Below are 6,000 nucleotides of genomic sequence, written 5' to 3' on the forward strand. Positions count from 1 at the left end.
ATTTAATATTTAATAGTCTCATAGCACCTTTCTTCTAAAGAATTTTACAACACAGTGATTTACATTTCCACAGTACTCTTTTTGTCAGATTTTAGCAAAACCTATTGCATTAATATGAATTCAGCTATGATATATTCTTTCCAAAAGGGATTTATTCTTCACATCCCTGCTTCACAGGCAAGCACATTAAGTGTCTTGTTGAAGGGCATGCAACAACCCATAAGTCAGTTAGGAAATTGATCCTAGAAATCCTCATTTCCGATCCCTTGCTCCGGTACCATAGCAAAACTGTTTTCCAAATAGAGAAACATATTGCTCTGCAGCTAAACAGCAAATTAAAGGCATGCTGTCTCATGTAATCTTATAAATATGGTTTAAAAGCCACCAGTACCCCTGAGAGGTTTGCCATCTGGTTCCTATGGTGCAGAAAGAAATGAGCCAAGTATGGAAGAGAAACTGACTTTTTTTTTTTCCTACGGGTCTTCTTCTTCTCCACTGGTTAGGGTTCCTAAAATCAAATATCTAGAATAATTTTGGAAAGGTGAAGTTAATACCTCCTGAATCCCTTTAAAGAAATGGCCAGATTTAATTAAGAGAGAACAATGAAGGAATGTTCCTCAATAAAACATGATAAATGATTCATGCTTTATTTAATGTTGACTGTTGAGTTTACCTACTATGATAGCTAGCCTACAGCATGTCCCCAGTACACCTTGCTTTTATGGCCTTGTTGTATGAGGCCACGTGTTTGTTCCTGGCTGATCATCTTTGAAATAACCGCACAGAAATTTTATTAATTAAAACACTGTTTGGCCCTTTAGCTCTAGCTTCTTATTGGCTAACTCTTACATCTTAATTTAACCCATCTCTACTAATCTGTGTATTACCACGAGGCCATGGCTTACAAGGTAAAGTTCTGACACCTGTCTCTGGTGGGGCTACATGCTTCTCTCTAACTCCACCTTCTTTTTCCCAGCATTCAGTTTAGTTTTCCCCACCTAACTCTGCTTTGCCCTGCTCTGCTATAGACCCAAGACAGATACTTTATTAACCAAACATAATTTACAGCATACAGGGGGGAATCCCACATCATGGCCTTGTGATAATCCATCTCACACTGAATCAAGACTGACTCATAAAAGAGATCACAAGTGTCATTTCAGTATCCTTTAGGTCTCTTACAGTGTGGAAAGCCAGCTATCATGGTACGAGAAATCTCAGGCAGCTTTGTGGAACTGCACTCTAAAGTAAGAGTTCGTGTTAACCATAAACATTGGCTTCATCTTGAGTTATTTTAAATGTGCATACTGAAGTGTCAAGTATTCCTTCTAGAAACTACAGTCCCATGTGGATCCTCAGAAAATAAATTACCACTTGATTACCTCCTCACTAGAAGGCCTACATCACAGCATTCAAGTATGGCTGCTTTTAAAACCCTAATACACATAAACAATGAAGGATAATATAATTATTATCTATTTAACCATTAAGTGTGAGAGAATTATTATACAGCTATAGACAGTGAATATATAATCAAACATCTGACAAATTGGTAGAACATGACTATGTAAACTAGTTGTTTCAAGTCAGACACAGTAGCATGTATCTGTAATTCAAGCACTTGAAGAATGAGATAGGTGGCTCTGAAGTTGGAAGCCTCCATGGATTGCAAAATGTTCATGGGGTTGTAGGGATGGTTCAATGGGTAAAAGTCATGGCTATGTAAATCTGATGACCTGAGTTTGTTTCTGAGAGCTCATGTAAGATCAAGACACAGTACTGGCATATCGGGTGGGCTGCAAAATCACCATCTGCCTATGGGGAGAGAAAATCTTCAGAAGGTGGGAGCCAGCACAGCATCAGTGTGACCCTGTTTCAAGGTGTAATGGCAAGAAGCAATGCACATTTTTGCTGTGGTATGTTCACCTCTGCCCTCATACTACACATACATTCACATATTATAGACACACACATATACAACTAAAAAAAAAAACAAAGAAAATGTTGAAGGTAATTCCATGTGCATAAGTTGAACCAGATGAGAAGGACTCGTTTCCTTCTAGGACATTGGGCTAGAACTTAACATTACTAAGCCCTGTTAAATACCACTGAGTCTAGTAAAATGCTGTTGCAATTAGTAATTCTGTGTTAAGATTTCCTTAAGCCTTTTTTCATAAATAACTTTTTGTTGATTTCTCTGAATGATTTAACTGTCACCATTGCTAGAAGCAAATCCAGTGCTCTGTCTAGTCCCTATCTCAGCTCCCAAGACCTCTACTTCTCATCCTTTCCGGCACTTCAAGCCCTTTATATCCTTAGCTCCAGTAAACATTTTCCTTCAGCTACATCTGTCTCTGGACCAACCACTCCCTTTCATCTTCTTACCATGATTGACTTTCAATTTCAGCTTAAATACTTTTTCCTTTAAATAGGCATATATTCTGAAAGAATTGTTCTAAACTGCCGCACCATTCCTGTGTGAGCACCACTCATATACATACCTCTATATGATGATTAGCAACCTAGTTCTTTTATTCACTTCTCTCAATCACTCATTAGATGCATAAGGCTAGGTCAACAGTCAGTTTCACTAATTTATACATTTTGGCCAGCACTGTATCCTCATACATTAGGTTAGTAGTTCTTAATGTCTGGGCAATGATACCTTTGGGCATCAAACAACCCTTTCACAAGGGTCACCTAAGACTATCAAAAAAAAAAAAACATAGATTTATATTACAATTCATAAAGGTAGCAAAAGTATAGCAGCAACAAATGATTTTATGATTGGGGTCACCAGAACATAAGGAACTGAATTAAAGGGTTGCAGTATTGGGGAAGGGGGGGTTGAGAACCACTCCATTAGGTGTTTAATATATAATTATTGAATAAATAATTTGAAAATCAAACCTGAATAATCATCACAGTCATTGAAAATCTTCTACATCCTTTTATGTTGTCTCCTTGGAAACAGTAATATTTAAGTGTTGCTGGCAACTTAACTTTAAGAATTAGAAGATGGGCTGGTGAAATATATCAACAACCAAACCTGAAAACATGAGTTGAAGAAAAGAATTGACTTACTTAAGACACCATCTAATCTCTTCACGTGTTTTCTGTTATATTCATGGACACACACACACACACACACACACAAATGTAAAAAAATATAAACCTAAAATCTAATAATCTAATATTGTTGGTACATACTATTCAAGACTCTCAGCACACAAATAGTTGGGAGAGAGAAATGAAGCTGCTCTCTCAGACACCCATGTTTAGTTTTGAAACCAAGTCGTCACGCTCCTCATGGAAAAAACAGCAGAAAGTAAGTTAGCATGGCAGGTAGAGCTTGCATTTTAAAGTACCAATATAGCTGAAAAGCAAAATAGGGAGTTAATGAAAAAATGAAATTAGTGAACAATGTTCTACTCATACTAAGTAGAACTGGGAGCAATAATTGGGTAAGTTTGACAACATCATGTACAGTACTTTGTTCCCACTCTCCGTGTTTGAGCCTTACCTGCTGCCTTCCTAATATTTTGAACATTGGGGAAAAGATAACATTACTGAGTACTCCTCAGGACCTACGGAACAGACTTCTCTAATCAGAGCACATAAGGATGGGACTTGCATATTAAGTAGTAACTGCCTGAAGAAGTATGCATTATACCTTATTTAATTGTAAGATGCTTTAGAGAGAGCTGGAATCACTGTAGCTTTTGATTTAAATCAAGGAACTTTGCTTGGGTGAGTGCCTTTCCCCAAGAGTGTGTGTTAAAGACTTGCAGGCTTGCTACTGGGAGGTGGTAGAGCCTTTAGTAGATGATGGTAATTGGAGTGAAGTTAGGAGCATGAGGGCATGCCATTTAGGACCTCAGCCCTTCTTCATCCTCAGTTTTGAGGTTGCCAACAAATGTCCCCTGCAATTATGTCTACATTTCCACAGGTCCAAAGAAACTATGTGCTTAAACCTTAGCATCCATGAGTGATGATCAACCTTTCTTCCCTGTAAGTGGACCAACTTGAATGCTTTGTCCTTGTGATGGAATGTTAACTTACACACAAGAGAGGCAGTTTGTATTTTTTTTTGTATTTGTTTCTATATGAAAGTGTCTTGGCCAAATGTCAGAAAAAAATTAGCTCTTAGCCACACATGCAAAATGGCAAGCTCATATAAGGCAAACAGATTAACTGACAAGAGGTACTAAATAAAATAAACACAACTTATAATGGTTTAAATGAGATTGGGCTCCATAGGCTCATATATTTGAATGCATGATCAACAGTAGGTAGTTGGAAAAGATTAGGAAGTGTAGCCTTGAAGGAGGTGCACCACTGGGGGTGGTCATTGAGGATTCAGAGCTCACACTTCCTTCTCACTTAGCTCTCTCTGCCTAGTGGTTGTGGATCAGATGTAAACTCACAGCTACTGCCCCAATGCCAAACCTGCCTGACTGCTTCCATGAGTTTGTTAGAATGGTCATGACCATTATAAGCACTCTCCAGCAATTGAAATAAGTGAACAGAGTTCAATGATAACTGCAAGCATATTCATAACTAATATTACACAGAATTACTTAAACTTCTACAAGAAAGTCTAAAACATCTACTGTATAATTGGTGGATAATTTTCTTAAACACAGTGTGATGATACTGAGGTTATAATGAATTTTATTTTCAAGGTATTTCTAGGGTAGTTGAGAAGACAATTGAAAGTATAAATGATTCTGAATTTCCCCTGCACTAGTACATAAGATTTGCTGTGTCACCAAACAACCTATGCTTCCCATTTCATTTTTCTTTTCTTTTAGCAAACTTTAATGGAATTAACATCTAATAGTAATATTTCACTTTTCCTTAGTTATAATCTTAGAATTTCCTAGCCAGTTGTTGTGGCACATGCAAGTAGGATTTGCTGAAGGAGGCAGAGGCAGGAGGATCATGAGTTCGAGGCCAGCCTGGTCTAGACATTTTTTTAAGTTGAACAGTAGTGGTGCATGCCTTTAATCCTAGCACTCTGGAGGCAGATACAGGAAGATATTTGTGAGTTCAAGACCAGCCAAGTCTACAGAGTGAGATCCAGGACAGGTTCTAAAGCTTCAAAGAAATCCTGTCTCAAAAAAATATATATATTCTTATTGTGTCTGGTCTGAGGCATAGTGGTTGGCACATGTCTGCATGTGCACATGGAGGCCAAAGGAAGGACTGGGTATCATTATAGAGTAGTTTTTTACATTGTACTTATTGATGCTTAATCATTTATTCTTTTATTTTGTTTTATTGTAATAAAGTCTATAATTGGTCTGGAACTTGCCAACTAGACAATGTTGTTTTTTTCAGGGAGAACAACATTTCATCCTTCTCCCATATTCCATATCTTGATTTTAAGTGTGTGCCATTGTGCCTGAAATTTTTTAAGCATGGATCCCGAGGAATAAAATAGGTTCTCATACTTGCAAGGGAAGCCATCTCCTCAGGCCCCTAGTTAGATTTTCGATCATTCTACTAGCACATTGCTTTTGATTTTTTATAAATAAATGTTCATTAACTCAGAATGTTAGTAACTTCACTGCCCCTATTTTCATCCCTGGATTTCTCAAGTGAAATAATCATAGTGCTACCCATGTCTGAAGTGTTACCAGTTCCCTTTGGACTGTCATTGCCACTCCTGAAGCAAACTCTTGAGTGAATTCTTCCTTTGGACTATCTTCAGATAAGCCCTTCTAAGAATTCTCTGATCTCTCTGCCTTTATTAATCCATCTTATAGCCAGAGAGTGCTTTATCCATTTCTCAGCCTACAATCTATATGAAGATATCAAAGTTCTCCAAAACATGATATTCCTCTGAATATTGTACAGTGATCTCTGTCCTCTAGGTTTGTGGAAAATGCTGTCTCTATGAGATTACATCACTCAAATCCAGACGAAATTTTTGACTAACCTAAACTGTTGTATATCATTTGTTAACTTACACAGTAGTGATAACATTTCACAACA

Source organism: Microtus oregoni, unplaced genomic scaffold (assembly GCF_018167655.1).
Source record: "Microtus oregoni isolate MIOR12 unplaced genomic scaffold, Mior012 000043F_ref0000047, whole genome shotgun sequence".
Classification (NCBI taxonomy): Eukaryota; Metazoa; Chordata; class Mammalia; order Rodentia; family Cricetidae; genus Microtus; species Microtus oregoni.